This window comes from Xenopus tropicalis, chromosome 8, assembly GCF_000004195.4.
Source record: "Xenopus tropicalis strain Nigerian chromosome 8, UCB_Xtro_10.0, whole genome shotgun sequence".
Taxonomy (NCBI): domain Eukaryota; kingdom Metazoa; phylum Chordata; class Amphibia; order Anura; family Pipidae; genus Xenopus; species Xenopus tropicalis.
The window spans coordinates 134,732,578-134,749,208 of NC_030684.2; positions in this window are offsets into that span (position 1 = coordinate 134,732,578).

The window sequence follows — 16,631 nt, forward strand, 5'->3', positions numbered from 1 at the left end:
AGCTTATCATTAATCACCATTTTTTATTTTGCTTACGTTTCAAATGTACCTGAAGTCTTTAGATTGTAAGCTGTTGTAAGTAATGTTTACTCTGTAACCCCTGCAAAGTACTCCATAACTTGCTAGCAATATATATATATATATATATATAGTATATGATGATTTATACTGTATATATATATATATATATATATAATTATTGTGACACTGGTAGGGTTTTACTAGAGACTTTCTTTTGATTTATCAAATTCCTATTCTGAAAGGTGAACTGGTTCCTCAGGTGGATTCAGCTTTAGTCAGGCCCAGATTAGTGGCAAAGGCCTAGGGTGGCATAAACTTAGGGGCAGCATGCTACCCAGTTGCATGTAAATTTTGCTCCCATACGGGGCACTTGGAAAGGCACGCGCAGAAAACTTCAGCGTGTCCTATCCCCAGTGCTCCGTATGTGAGTGAAAGAACACGCGTGTGTGCGATTCTGGGGGGGGGGGATGTGGAGCAAAGGGGTGGCCTATGGGCACCCTATAGTGAATCTGGTGCAGGCTAGTGGTTGTGGCAAGGAGCTCAAGTGGTCCTATCCTGTATCACTAATAAAATAAGGCCTAATATTTTTTGGACTTAAGGTCCCCATGCACGGGCTGATTGTACCTGCTGATATGGGTCCCTTAGACAGATTCGGCAGCTAATAAGCCCGTGTATGGGGACTACCGATGGGCCTGCCCGACCGATATCTGGCCTGAAATCAGGCAGATCTCGATCGGGCAGGTTAGAAAATCTAGTCGGATCGGGGACCGCATTGGCTGGTTGATGCAGTCCCCGGACCGACTTTGCCTATACCCGTCGTTATAATTCGATCGTAGGTGGGGATATCGGGAGAAGATCCGCTTGCTTGGTGACATCGCCAAGCGAGAAGATCTGCCAGTGTATAAAAAGGAACAATACATTACCTGTCCTGTACATCTGGCAGTTACAGTGCATAAATGGCGGTGCCTTGTCCCTGTACATGAATATGACTATAAGAGCAGCTACAAGGATCAGCAGTGCCCCGAGGATCCCACCGACCACATAGGATAGATACTCGTTCCTGCTCGTTCCTGTTGAGTTGGAGTTGGCTGTGTTAAATAACAAGATACACACTGTGAGTGGGGTTTAGTATGTACAGTATACACAACAACTCTCTACTTATATGCTGTTTTATTGTAGTTGAATACATGCAGTTGCAGGTACAAAATGTCCATACTGAACTCCCTGAATGTTATGGAAGGTTGATGTTATGGACATTACGCTGTGCTGTTATTACTATTTGCACTCATATAGGGGGATAATCCCCAATTAGATCAGTAAGTTCCTAGCCAACACCCACCCTTACTGATCTTCATCTGCCAGCAGCAGCTACAGGGACTCGACATGGGAGGCTTCCTCATCCTCTTCTCTAATAGGGATAAGCACAAACCGCTCCCCACAAAGCAAAGGAGGGGTACGGACTTACAAAAAACGTTGGTAATCAATATTTCTAACCATACCTAAGTAAATGTGACACTTTTCAGTTGGATATAGACTTGGAGAGATTCCTCTGTAATTTACAATTGTTATCATTTTCACAGACTAGTATTACGGGGCTGAGAAAGGGTAAGGGTAAGGGTAATTCAAAGTTGACTTCTAAGAAGGTGAAACTATGGAATAGGAGTCATTTTGTTCTTGCTACTACAGACCCAGTAGTGGAGACATAAATTAAATTAGTAAAGTCAGATAATTTAGCTTAGGTCCTAATTAAAGTCTAAACCTTTTAGAATGTAAGCTCTTGTGAGCAGGGCCCTCCCCCTAGTGTCTCCGATCCTCATCCAATGTAACTGCAAACCATTTTTGTGAATTGTTTATATGTACATGTTATGTCTTTTGTACCCCTCTATTCTGTAAAGCGTTGAGTAAATTGATGGCGCTATATAAATAGTAATAATAAACCTCTGTTGAATATGAGACACAATTTAACTTCACATGAAAAAAAGCATCTGTCTGCCACCTAGTGGCCATAACAGGGAATATACCGCCATGACACTTGAATGCATTGATGTTAAGTGCTTGTTAAATATTGTGTTTTGTTTTGTATTTGTTTTTTTTTTTGTTATAAAAATATTTCTGCCTCTTTTTAGGACAGAAAGATTTAAAGATGTGGAAGCGCCTGATCCATAATAGCTCTGGGGTGATTTGTCCCCTGGATTTGGCATTGGAGCAAGAAAGATATTTGGTGGGCAGAGGTATATTAAAGTCCGTTTTAATGTACAGTCAGTTACAGTTACATGTGATATGTGATACATGTGACACTTATTGTCATGCAATTGGACACTCTAGAAAGACACTAGGAGTAATTGAACGTTTATCTCACAATGTATTCATGAAGTATTATGGGTTTAATGGGGGTTAGCATTGATGCGCCCTACTCTTCCTGTGGGTGTTTAACACTGGAGTGTATTTGTATCAGTAGGCTTGATAAAGGGCTGGAATGAAGCCCTTAATGTTGCCTTTGGCACTTAATTAAAGTCATCACTTTTCAAAATAAAAATTATTCCTTATATGGTATGACTTCTCCCAGGCAGAGGGTGCACTTGGGGCTACAAGGAGCTGGATTTCTATTGTGTAGCACATTGTAACTGACTCTAGCCCACACCCACCCGTATCTGCTCCTTATAAACCCAGGCCCAACCCCACCTGTGGGTAAGGAGGAATATAATGACCAGTGCCCAATCCACACTCTATGATAATGTCAGAGCATGGGCTACTAGCACACTGGGGAGGGACTGAAATTAAATGCAGGGAACCCAAATTCTATGAAGTACCCAGTACAGTCTGACCCGGACCCAACAAGGTATTCTGCAGCACTTGTAGTTGTATGTAACCATAATAAACAAGTCTCTAATAAAGGCCTCCCAGTTACTTCCATCCAAACCTGTATTGGCTTAAGAAGTGCACCCTATTCTTACCTAGAACATTATATTCACCGTGTATGTGGATGGATAAGCCTGGGCTCCCCTTCGTCACACTGACTGATGGAGCTGCTGTATCACAGGTATAATTCCCAGAGTCCTGAGGCCGAGCTGATTGGATGGTGTAATTACTGGAAGAACTGAATCCCTGCACATTGTGCCCATTTCTGTAGAAAGCAAACTGCAGCTGTGTAGCGCCTCTGGCTGGATTAAGGGCCGTATGGCAGGATAGGGTCAGTACATCTCCCCCCTGTACCCCATCTTTATCCGCTCTGATCTCTGGCCTGGAAAACAGCTCTGGAACAGGAGACAATCAAAATAACAGAAAATGGTAGCGAAGCCAAACAAGCTCATACTGATGCTAATTCAAGGGATATTACGTTGAACATTGAGAAAATGATTTTGGACAAATCTTTCATAAAGGATTTGGGGTTCAGCATAATCCCAATAGTGGATTCTGTGCATCCATAAATCATAGTTGTACAGCCATCCTAATGTCAGTTATATAAAGGAGGATTAAATCACAGGCGTATTTATTTTAAAAATAAATCAGCTTATAATAATAATCCTAGAAATTTACCTTGGATGGTTATGGTTATATCAGTAGATGAATGAGGAGCGTAATGATTAAATTCTAACAGCAGGATTGCTCTACATCTGTATGTACCGGCCATTCCCACACTTGCACCCAATGTGAGTGAGTCGGTAGGGAGGGAGGATATGTTTACATTATCTTTATAGAATGTTACTTCTTTTACTGTATAATGAGGACTGTAGCATCTCAGAGTCAGGGGGTCCCCTTCATAAACACTTGGGGGCGCCTGCAGAATCACACGTTCTGGAATGAAGAAACAAGGTACATAAATATATGATACAATGGGACTGGTAGAGTCTCTGCATGGCAAGAATGGATTGTATCTAATACAGGGTTTCCCTATGTAATGTATATCCCATTGGCCATGCCAATAACCAATCACTGATTGGTCACTATGTTTTACTTCTGATGTGCCCAGGGTTGATAAATAAGCCCCATGACTACAAAGCCAGGACAGAATGTTACAGACTCCCCAAAACATTCCTACGGTACACCTATATTTTCTGGACAGACTGAAGTGGTGGACACACCCAGAACTCCCTAGGCCAGGGGTCCCCAACCTTTCTTACTCGTGAGCCACAGTCAAATGTAAAAAGATTTGGAGAGCAACACAAGCACCATAAAAGTTCATGGAGGAGCCAAATAAGGGCTGTGATTGGCTATTAGGGGCCTCTATGCACCCTATCAGCTTACAGGGGCTTTATTTGGTAGGAAATCTTGTTTTTATTCAACCAAAACTTGCCCCCAAGTCAGGAATTCAAAAATAACTCCCTGGTTTGGGGGCACTGAGAGCAACACCCAAGGGGTTGGGGAGCAACATGTTACCCCTGAGCCACTGGTTGGGGATCACTGCACTAGGCCCATACAGCTATAGATAGCTGATAACTTTAGCTGGACTTTAATATCAACCTTAAGCAACTATAGCACTATAGTGATTGCATTTATCTATTCCACAGTACATCTATTTATGCTAATAATGTCTTATATCAGAGTAAAATATAAAGTGAAACATAATCAGATCAATAAGAGAAGCTGGGAAGTCAGAAAACTCTGACATTTTTAACATCCAGTCTGACTGGGTCACTTCTCTCACTGGTACCGGCCTGGCACTGGTAATTCCCACTGTCCTTCTCTTCTGCTTTCCCAATTATAAAGCTCCGTTCCTCTCCATTTATCCTCCTATTGTCCCTGTACCAGGAATATCTCTGGCCCAGCGGAGCAGTAGGACCCACGGTACATGTGAGAGTTACAGTTCATGCCGAGATATTGTAGCCCAGTTTGGAGAGAAGGAAACCACCGGCCGCATAGCAATGCCTGGGAATAGAAAGGGTTTATAGGTTTATTATAACCTCCCATAAAGGGACAATAATACCCCTGTGCAACATGAGTGCTATGAGTAAGGAGTGTGGGGGTAAAATCTGAATCTAATGGCAACCTAAGGTGTGAAATATAGAAAGTGTTAGTGGTTAAATGACACTCTGGGACAATAGAAAGGATCCTTGAAACATATTAAGAAAGTTACACAACTGTATAAATATTAGGGATGCACCAAAGCCAGTTTTTTCGGTTCGGCCAAACCCCAAAGCCATCCCCATGGATTCGGCCGAATACTGAACTGAATCTGAATCCTGATTAGCATACGCTAATTAGGATCTGGAAGGGGTAAAAAAAAATTCCCCTAACATTTAACCCTTCCAAATCCTAATTAGAACATGCTAATTTTTGCTAATTAGGATTTGGATTTGTTTCAGCCAGGACCTAAAAAATATTTATGCTTGTTTATAGCTATGTAAAGCCTAACTGTATTGCAAAGGGGTTTCATGCTATTTGTTTGGGAGAACAATAGGGATAAAGGCCAAGTGGGCCACCGTATCCCTCTGTGTCTTACCCTGTAAGGAGTGGTTTTCCAAGGAAATTGTGTATACAGTGTGAGAGATGTAATGGGAAAAGATCATTGTTTGGTGAATTTCTACCAGTGTTAAAGGTGGGATACAAATGGCACCAGGAAAAATGCCCGGTTTTGCAGCAGCTAATGCTGTGTTTATGTTACTGGCTTAGGGAAAGCCAAATGTATAGGTGAATGGAGGGAGAGCAGGAAAGACCCTCCATTCCGTACTCCAGTTAGTATTTTCAGTTGGCCGGCTGTAGGGAGCTGCCTGATTGGGCTGCAGGTGAGCAGCAAATAAAGGGCTGTGGGATTATACAGGGGTTGAGTTGGAGTTCATTCCTGACTCAGAAGGTCACTCTCATAGCGGGGCACAGGGCAGGAAGGTTGTCTGTGTGAGGAACTCCCAGAGGGGCTGGGGGGGCTGCCTGTCTGTGTGAGGAACTCCCAGAGGGGCTGGGGGGCTGCCTGTGTATGTGAGGAACTCCCAGAGGGGCTGGGGGGCTGCCTGTCTGTGTGAGGAACTCCCAGAGGGGCTGGGGGGGCTGCCTGTCTGTGTGAGGAACTCCCAGAGGGGCTGGGGGGGCTGCCTGTCTGTGTGAGGAACTCCCAGAGGGGCTGGGGGTGCTGCCTGTCTGTGTGAGGAACTCCCAGAGGGCTGGGGGGCTGCCTGTGTATGTGAGGAACTCCCAGAGGGGCTGGGGGGGGGCTGCCTGTCTGTGTGAGGAACTCCCAGAGGGGCTGGGGGGCTGCCTGTCTGTGTGAGGAACTCCCAGAGGGGCTGGGGGGGCTGCCTGTCTGTGTGAGGAACTCCCAGAGGGGCTGGGGGGGCTGCCTGTCTGTGTGAGGAACTCCCAGAGGGGCTGGGGGTACTGCCTGTCTGTGTGAGGAACTCCCAGAGGGGCTGGGGGGGGGCTGCCTGTCTGTGTGAGGAACTCCCAGAGGGGCTGGGGGGGGCTGCCTGTCTGTGTGAGGAACTCCCAGAGGGGCCGGGGTGCTGCCTGTCTGTGTGAGGAACTCCCAGAGGGGCTGGGGGGTGCTGCCTGTCTGTGTGAGGAACTCCCAGAGGGGCCGGGGTGCTGCCTGTCTGTGTGAGGAACTCCCAGAGGGGCTGGGGTGCTGCCTGTCTGTGTGAGGAACTCCCAGAGGGGCTGGGGGGCTGCCTGTCTGTGTGAGGAACTCCCAGAGGGGCTGGGGGGGCTGCCTGTCTGTGTGAGGAACTCCCAGAGGGGCTGGGGGGGGGCTGCCTGTCTGTGTGAGGAACTCCCAGAGGGGCTGGGGGGCTGCCTGTCTGTGTGAGGAACTCCCAGAGGGGCTGGGGGGCTGCCTGTCTGTGTGAGGAACTCCCAGAGGGGCTGGGGGGGCTGCCTGTCTGTGTGAGGAACTCCCAGAGGGGCTGGGGGTACTGCCTGTCTGTGTGAGGAACTCCCAGAGGGGCTGGGGGGGGGCTGCCTGTCTGTGTGAGGAACTCCCAGAGGGGCTGGGGGGGGGCTGCCTGTCTGTGTGAGGAACTCCCAGAGGGGCTGGGGGGCTGCCTGTCTGTGTGAGGAACTCCCAGAGGGGCCGGGGTGCTGCCTGTCTGTGTGAGGAACTCCCAGAGGGGCTGGGGTGCTGCCTGTCTGTGTGAGGAACTCCCAGAGGGGCTGGGGGGCTGCCTGTCTGTGTGAGGAACTCCCAGAGGGGCTGGGGGGGCTGCCTGTCTGTGTGAGGAACTCCCAGAGGGGCTGGGGGGGGGCTGCCTGTCTGTGTGAGGAACTCCCAGAGGGGCTGCCTGTCTGTGTGAGGAACTCCCAGAGGGGCTGGGGGGGGGGCTGCCTGTCTGTGTGAGGAACTCCCAGAGGGGCTGGGGGGCTGCCTGTCTGTGTGAGGAACTCCCAGAGGGGCTGCCTGTCTGTGTGAGGAACTCCCAGAGGGGCTGCCTGTCTGTGTGAGGAACTCCCAGAGGGGCTGGGGGGGCTGCCTGTCTGTGTGAGGAACTCCCAGAGGGGCTGGGGTGCTGCCTGTCTGTGTGAGGAACTCCCAGAGGGGCTGGGGGGCTGCCTGTCTGTGTGAGGAACTCCCAGAGGGGCTGGGGGGGGGCTGCCTGTCTGTGTGAGGAACTCCCAGAGGGGCTGGGGGGCTGCCTGTCTGTGTGAGGAACTCCCAGAGGGGCTGGGGGGGCTGCCTGTCTGTGTGAGGAACTCCCAGAGGGGCTGGGGGGGGCTGCCTGTCTGTGTGAGGAACTCCCAGAGGGGCTGGGGGGCTGCCTGTCTGTGTGAGGAACTCCCAGAGGGGCTGGGGGGGCTGCCTGTCTGTGTGAGGAACTCCCAGAGGGGCTGGGGGGGGGCTGCCTGTCTGTGTGAGGAACTCCCAGAGGGGCTGGGGGGGCTGCCTGTCTGTGTGAGGAACTCCCAGAGGGGCTGGGGGGCTGCCTGTCACTGCAGGGAGCAGAGGGAGCCGTGACCAGGCGGATGAGAGGAGTCGGCGAGGCTTAAGGTGAAGCCTGAGTGTTCCCAGGAGTCACTGTGGACGTGTGAAAGTCACTGTGGGACAGTGAGAAGCCCTGTAAAGGTTCCAGAGTATGGAAGTAACCTTGGAAGGTAAGAGCCCTGAATAAGGGATAAATCATAACCCTGTACTGTTTATGAACTGATGTTGGGAAGAATTGGCTCTAAATAAACCTGTGTTTTTGCCTGAAGACTTGGTGTCCCTGTCTCTTATGCTCCAGATCCTCTGCCTGCCTGCCTACCATTGATAATTCCCCCAATATTGCATGTACAGGCAGTCAGCATGTCACAACAGGTAAAGGACCCGTTATCCAGAATATTCGGGACCAAAGATATTCTGAGAAAGAGGTTTTTCCGTAATTTGGATCTCCATACCTTAAAGTGATACTGACACGAAAAAACTACTTTTCAAAATATGAATATACATAAAAAGTTACCTATAGGTCGTGTTGACAGTTTTTCGCTGACAGGTTTGGTTTTGTAAGTAACTGTTACTGGAAATCCCTAAACCTGACTGTTTTGCCAACCTGACTGTCCCTTCTCAGCCTGTCAGTTATAGCTTCTAATGCTAACGGCCTCCTGCTGCACAAATATGGCAGCCCCCTCATAGAGAGACATGGGGGATCAGATAGGGAATGTAAACGTATCAGGCAAATACTTTTATGGCAAAATTATAAAGTTCTTGGAAAGACAATGTTATGATAGATGTAAAAAAAAGATTTACTTTCTGGTGTCAGTATCTCTAAGTCTACAAAAAATCAATAAAACATTAATTAAACCCAAAAGGTTTGTTTTACATCCAATAAGGGGTAATTATATCTTAGTTGGGATCAAGTACAGGTACTGTTTTATTATTACAGAGAAAAGGGAATCATTTAACCATGAAATAAACCCAATAGGGCTGTTCTGCCCCAATAAGGGGTAATTATATCTTAGTTGGGATCAAGTACAGGTACTGTTTTATTATTACAGAGAAAAGGGAATCATTTAACCATTAAATAAACCCAATAGGGCTGTTCTGCCCCAATAAGGGGTAATTATATCTTAGTTGGGATCAAGTACAGGTACTGTTTTATTATTACAGAGAAAAGGGAATCATTTAACCATTAAATAAACCCAATAGGGCTGTTCTGCCCCAATAAGGGGTAATTATATCTTAGTTGGGATCAAGTACAGGTACTGTTTTATTATTACAGAGAAAAGGGAATCATTTAACCATTAAATAAACCCAATAGGGCTGTTCTGCCCCCAATAAGGGGTAATTATATCTTAGTTGGGATCAAGTACAGGTACTGTTTTATTATTACAGAGAAAAGGGAATCATTTAACCATGAAATAAACCCAATAGGGCTGTTCTGCCCCCAATAAGGGGTAATTATATCTTAGTTGGGATCAAGTACAGGTACTGTTTTATTATTACAGAGAAAAGGGAATCATTTAACCATTAAATAAACCCAATAGGGCTGTTCTGCCCCAATAAGGGGTAATTATATCTTAGTTGGGATCAAGTACAGGTACTGTTTTATTATTACAGAGAAAAGGGAATCATTTAACCATTAAATAAACCCAATAGGGCTGTTCTGCCCCAATAAGGGGTAATTATATCTTAGTTGGGATCAAGTACAGGTACTGTTTTATTATTACAGAGAAAAGGGAATCATTTAACCATTAAATAAACCCAATAGGGCTGTTCTGCCCCCAATAAGGGGTAATTATATCTTAGTTGGGATCAAGTACAGGTACTGTTTTATTATTACAGAGAAAAGGGAAACATTTAACCATTAAATAAACCCAATAGGGCTGTTCTGCCCCCAATAAGGGGTAATTATATCTTAGTTGGGATCAAGTACAGGTACTGTTTTATTATTACAGAGAAAAGGGAATTATTTAACCATGAAATAAACCCAATAGGGCTGTTCTGCCCCTAATAAGGGGTAATTATATCTTGGTTGGGATCAAGTACAGGTACTGTTTTATTATTACAGAGAAAAGGGAATTATTTAACCATGAAATAAACCCAATAGGGCTGTTCTGCCCCTAATAAGGGGTAATTATATCTTAGTTGGGTTTGCGGGTGCTGGGTTTATTTGGAAGGGTTGAACTTGATGGTCTTTTTTCAGCCCTATGTAACTAATTACTGAGGGTCAGGAGATCCCGACTCCCACCCGACCCGTCTCAGCATTAAGAAGGGCTAAAGAACTCACACCCCCATCATGTCAGAAAGGGACAAGCTCTTCAGTGGCTGCTTTACCAGAGGGGGGGTACGTAGGGGATGTCACAAAGAGACGTTATTAATATGAAATTGTCCCACGGCCAACCCCCCTGGGCCGGATACTGACCCACAGGTACCGCAGGTTTCAGGCCAACCCAACAAACGCTAACCTGTATCTTCCTGTGATCAGTGAGATAAATACAGACACACATAAAGTCTCACCTATATTTTCCATTACTGCAACTGCTGCAAAAAAATAAGAATGATATTATTTGGCATATTCATTTTTATTTGAGTTGTGTATATGTCACAAGTTAATACATATGCTAAATATTGGGGAAATGTCTTTCTCGAGATTAATTAATTAAGCAGAGAGAAACAGAAAATTGATTAATGAGATTCTTTGTATGAATTGTGTTCTCTTTACCATAGAGCAACATTTCCACAATGTTAATTCAGCAGGAAGGTTTTTGTTGCCTTTTAAAAGGCAAGAGTGTGTTTGTAAGGGTTATATCTGATACGGAGCTGCAGGGATTTCCTCTGGAATATTTTGACAAGGAAAGAGAATATTATCAGTGTGAATAGGGATCAGCATAGTTATAGTTATATGTTCATTTATATCATAACTTTGCAATGGAACTTACCTTGCAGGTAATATAAACAGAATGCATCGGGTATTGTGGGGGCTATTGTCTGTCTATCAATTGAGATTGAAAAAAGGATGATGAAAGGGTGAGAAGCCCGGGTTACAGAGGGACCATCAGTATAACAGTTGGTGCCCCCAAGTAGAATAACAAAAACTCCAAACAAATGAAACATAGTAACATAGTAAGTTGGGTTGCAAAAAGACGTACGTCCATCAAGTTCAACCATAATGCCTATATATAACCTGCCTGGCTGCTAGTTGACCCAGAGGAAGGCAAAAACCCCATCTGAAGCCTCTCTAATTTGCCCCAGAGAGGAAAAAATTCCTTCCTGACTCCAAGATGGCAATCGGCCCAGTCCCTGGGGAGACTTTTACTGAGAGCTATCTCCCATAACCCTGTATTCCCTCACTTGTACTGAGAGCTATCTCCCCTACCCCTGTATTCCCTCACTTGTACTGAGAGCTATCCCCCCATACCCCTGTATTCCCTCACTTGTACTGAGAGCTATCTCCCCTACCCCTGTATTCCCTCACTTGTACTGAGAGCTATCTCCCCTACCCCTGTATTCCCTCACTTGTACTGAGAGCTATCCCCCCTACCCCTGTATTCCCTCACTTGTACTGAGAGCTATCCCCCTACCCCTGTATTCCCTCACTTGTACTGAGAGCTATCTCCCCTACCCCTGTATTCCCTCACTTGTACTGAGAGCTATCCCCCCTACCCCTGTATTCCCTCACTTGTACTGAGAGCTATCCCCCATACCCCTGTATTCCCTCACTTGTACTGAGAGCTATCTCCCCTACCCCTGTATTCCCTCACTTGTACTGAGAGCTATCTCCCCTACCCCTGTATTCCCTCACTTGTACTGAGAGCTATCTCCCCTACCCCTGTATTCCCTCACTTGTACTGAGAGCTATCCCCCCTACCCCTGTATTCCCTCACTTGTACTGAGAGCTATTTCCCCTACCCCTGTATTCCCACACTTGTACTGAGAGCTATCTCCCCTGCCCCTGTATTCCCTCACTTGTACTGAGAGCTATCCCCCCTACCCCTGTATTCCCTCACTTGTACTGAGAGCTATCTCCCATAACCCTGTATTCCCTCACTTGTACTGAGAGCTATCCCCCCTACCCCTGTATTCCCTCACTTGTACTGAGAGCTATCCCCCCTACCCCTGTATTCCCTCACTTGTACTGAGAGCTATCTCCCATACCCCTGTATTCCCTCACTTGTACTGAGAGCTATCTCCCCTACCCCTGTATTCCCTCACTTGTACTGAGAGCTATCCCCCCTACCCCTGTATTCCCTCACTTGTACTGAGAGCTATCTCCCCTACCCCTGTATTCCCTCACTTGTACTGAGAGCTATCTCCCCTACCCCTGTATTCCCTCACTTGTACTGAGAGCTATCCCCCCTACCCCTGTATTCCCTCACTTGTACTGAGAGCTATCTCCCCTACCCCTGTATTCCCTCACTTGTACTGAGAGCTATCTCCCCTACCCCTGTATTCCCTCACTTGTACTGAGAGCTATCCCCCCTCCCCCTGTATTCCCTCACTTGTACTGAGAGCTATCTCCCCTACCCCTGTATTCCCTCACTTGTACTGAGAGCTATCTCCCATAACCCTGTATTCCCTCACTTGTACTGAGAGCTATCTCCCCTACCCCTGTATTCCCTCACTTGTACTGAGAGCTATCCCCCCTACCCCTGTATTCCCTCACTTGTACTGAGAGCTATCCCCCCTACCCCTGTATTCCCTCACTTGCTAAATACCCACCCAGCCCCTTCTTGTACCTATCTAATGTATCAAAGGAGAAATGTGGGTTTTATATAATAACATTTCATATTGTCTTCTGTATCATTTTATTTCTTTCGTTGTATAATCCATTCTGCAAAACACAAACATTTGCTGAACTTTTCGTTGAATATTTTTGGACTGTAAACATGTACAGTGCAGTGTATACAGCAGCCTTATATAAATAAAGATACGGGTACATGTGTCCATCACAAGCCTCATATGTTTCTAAGAAATGAGAAACAGTTTTGTTCCTTTACGGGGTTTATATTTAGATTTTGCTTTGAGGTTTGGTTTCCTCTGTTGGAAACACTTCACTCAGACTGTACTCCGCTTTACTATAATATATATATATATATTTATATAAAGTCTCGCAGCAAGCACTCCAAGGAAATATAAAAATCAAAAAAGTTTATTTAGACCCGGTGACAATCCGGTATGGATCGAAACGCGTAGACATTTGGGTCTAAATAAACTTTTTTGATTTTTATATTTCCTTGGAGTGCTTTCTGCGAGACTTTATACAATTTTATGGTTAGCACCCGGACTTTGGCGTGTTCGTTTGGTGAGTGCCGATTTTTTGAACTCTATATATATATATATATATATATATATAATATATATATATAATATATATCCACAAACGATCCGCACTCCAGGTCTTACCTTGAATCTCTATAAGTTTATGCCCGGGTGCATTTAAAAATCTCACATATTCATCCACCAATAAGCGCACTCAACGGTCTTAGCTTAAAAACTTGCCAATTATATATTTATACAGTAATTTCATTTTACTTATTAATTTCCTCATGAATTAACCGTATCCATTTATATTATGGTTTATATTTGAATAAGCGTCTGGGGGTGACAATTTGAAGATGTAATAAAAAACCCTAGTGGATTTAGGGATGCCGTATATCAAACCACATGAGGAGTTTTATAATCTAAACTGTATGAACATTGCAATGGATATAAAAATAAAAGAGGTATAATTCTTAAATTAACATATTCAGAATGTAATAATGCATTTTATTGATACTTTGCTAGGTACAATGTTTCCAACCAAGTATTCAATATTTGGCAATGAACACCTTCAATATTACCAGCAATAAGGTGGGTGCTCACTGCAGGGGCCCCTGTGAGATCCCCAAATACTCTATGAAAAATAGAAAAGTAGCAGCGCAATCCAAAATGATATATACAAAAGCTTTTCCTTAGTTATTTACATGAAAAAGCTCAACGTGTTTCGACCCCCACCTAAAAGGAGGGTCTTCTTGCTTTTTTTGTATGCTTTCCTTATATTGCCTTCTATTTGTCTGCTAAGCATCAAAAGAATGGGCAGAGCTGGCCGTATATGTGCGGATTTGGTCAGGCAGTTTGGCTGATGTTTGACCATTTGGGCAGTTTATTTGTACTTTATGCATCAGTCTGACCTGTGGGCAGGATTGGTTGGATATACTAAAGGGACAGTTGATATTTAGCCATCGTAAAACATGGAGAGGGGTAATAATGAGAAGAGAAAACTTCTGGATATAAAAACATTCCCCTTGTTGCAACAACATTATTACTCAGCTTCAGATTTGATTTGGCAACACAATTATTTTGGCACTCCAAAATTAAAAATCAATTTTATTTCCCCAAAATATAATTAAACAAAGGAGCTAGATAGAGTAAAGTAGGAAAATAAAAATGACAACCTGTGTTTCTGGGATATTCTCCTAAGGGCTGTTAGCTAATAACCACATTTACCTCTTATTCATTAGCTACAGGTAAGTTCTTTCAACCAATTACACACACTGTATGCGAGCGTTCAACTTGCAACTGTTGTCATTATCTAATTCAGGGAAATCTGTAGCATTATGGCTACTCGCTATATTCATATAACCATATCCTTTTGTATGTATGTATATGTTTATATATAAAGTGCTACTTATGTACGCAGCGCTGTACAGTAGAATTCATTAATACAAACAGGGGGTTATTAAGATAATAATAGATAAATACAGATAAATACAAGGTACAGTTGCAATAAGATAAGAGTCAAAGGCACAAGAGGATAGAGGTCCCTGCCCCGTAGAGCTTACAATCTATATGGGAGGGTAAGAGTCAAAGGCACAAGAGGATGGAGGTCCCTGCCCCGTAGAGCTTACAATCTATATGGGAGGGTAAGAGTCAAAGGCACAAGAGGATGGAGGTCCCTGCCCCGTAGAGCTTACAATCTATATGGGAGGGTAAGAGTCAAAGGCACAAGAGGATGGAGGTCCCTGCCCCGTAGAGCTTACAATCTATATGGGAGGGTAAGAGTCAAAGGCACAAGAGGATGGAGGTCCCTGCCCCGTAGAGCTTACAATCTATATGGGAGGGTAAGAGTCAAAGGCACAAGAGGATGGAGGTCCCTGCCCCGTAGAGCTTACAATCTATATGGGAGGGTAAGAGTCAAAGGCACAAGAGGATGGAGGTCCCTGCCCCGTAGAGCTTACAATCTATATGGGAGGGTAAGAGTCAAAGGCACAAGAGGATGGAGGTCCCTGCCCCGTAGAGCTTACAATCTATATGGGAGGGTAAGAGTCAAAGGCACAAGAGGATGGAGGTCCCTGCCCCGTAGAGCTTACAATCTATATGGGAGGGTAAGAGTCAAAGACACAAGAGGATGGAGGTCCCTGCCCCGTAGAGCTTACAATCTATATGGGAGGGTAAGAGTCAAAGACACAAGAGGATGGAGGTCCCTGCCCTGTAGAGCTTACAATCTTAACTTAATTGCTACTTAAGTAACTTCACTTGTGCAGAAATAACACATTTAGAACCTAATGTGATAATAGACAGTGGGTACTCGTTCTCCTCTTACTGCTAATTGTATTGGATTAAACACTGAAGGAAAGTGGATTTCACTTTTATTTACTACCTAGCGTTCAATCCTACCCGAATCCACACATTTAGAGCAGATACATAGTGGCCCATTCATTAAAGTATGTCAAATTCGTATTTTTTCTAAAGTTTAGAACTTTTGCGTATTTTCTTTGATAGTTTCGTTAAATTACACAACTTTTTCGTGCTTTGTGACGGATTTGTCCCAACGAGTATGAAGGTTTTGGCCAGAGAGTGCCATTGAGTCCTATGGGAGGCTTCCCAGATCATGCATCAGAAAGTCAGAAAGGGTTTTGTGCCGTTTACAATCGTTCGGATATGAATATTTTGTAACTTTCAGATCGTAAGTGTGATATTTTTGTACATCTACGAAAAGACTTTTCCTAACATTTTCGATCATCAGAAAATATCGTATTTAATCCCCCATAAGGTAACCTTACGTATCTGCTCTGGAGGCTTGTATTTGCAGCCGTGCCGAGGTAAATGTGTGTGTGTGTGTGTGTGTGTGTGGCTTAGGCACATTTGTAGCAGGCACGAACGTACACTGTCAGAACAATCAAACACAGAGAGAGTGAGCAATTTGTACTTAGGTTAAGAGTAACCTGTATAAAAACTAATGTTATTGGCTTTAGAAATGACCCTAAACTGTAGTAATATCAACCTTATATTGAACCAACACGACAAGATCTTCTGTTATTAACTTCTTAATGTATGTAGCTAAAATAATTGCAATACTGGCGCTCTCAGTCACTTCGGATCTAAATGTGTGGATTCGGGTAGGATTGAACGCTAGGCAGGGAACAAAAGTGAAATCCACTTACCTTGAGTGTTTAATCCAATGCAATTAGAAGTAAGAGGAGAACGAGTACCCACTGTCTATTATCACATTAGGTTCTAAATGTGTTATTTCTGCACAAGTGAAGTTGGAATTAAGTTAAGATTGTAAGCTCTACGGGGCAGAGACCTCCATCCTCTTGTGCCTTTGACTCTTACCCTCCCATATAGATTGTAAGCTCTACGGGGCAGAGACCTCCATCCTCTTGTGCCTTTGACTCTTACCCTCCCATATAGATTGTAAGCTCTATGGGGCAGGGACCTCCATCCTCTTGTGCCTTTGACTCTTACCCTCCCATATAGATTGTAAGCTCTATGGGGCAGAGACCTCCAT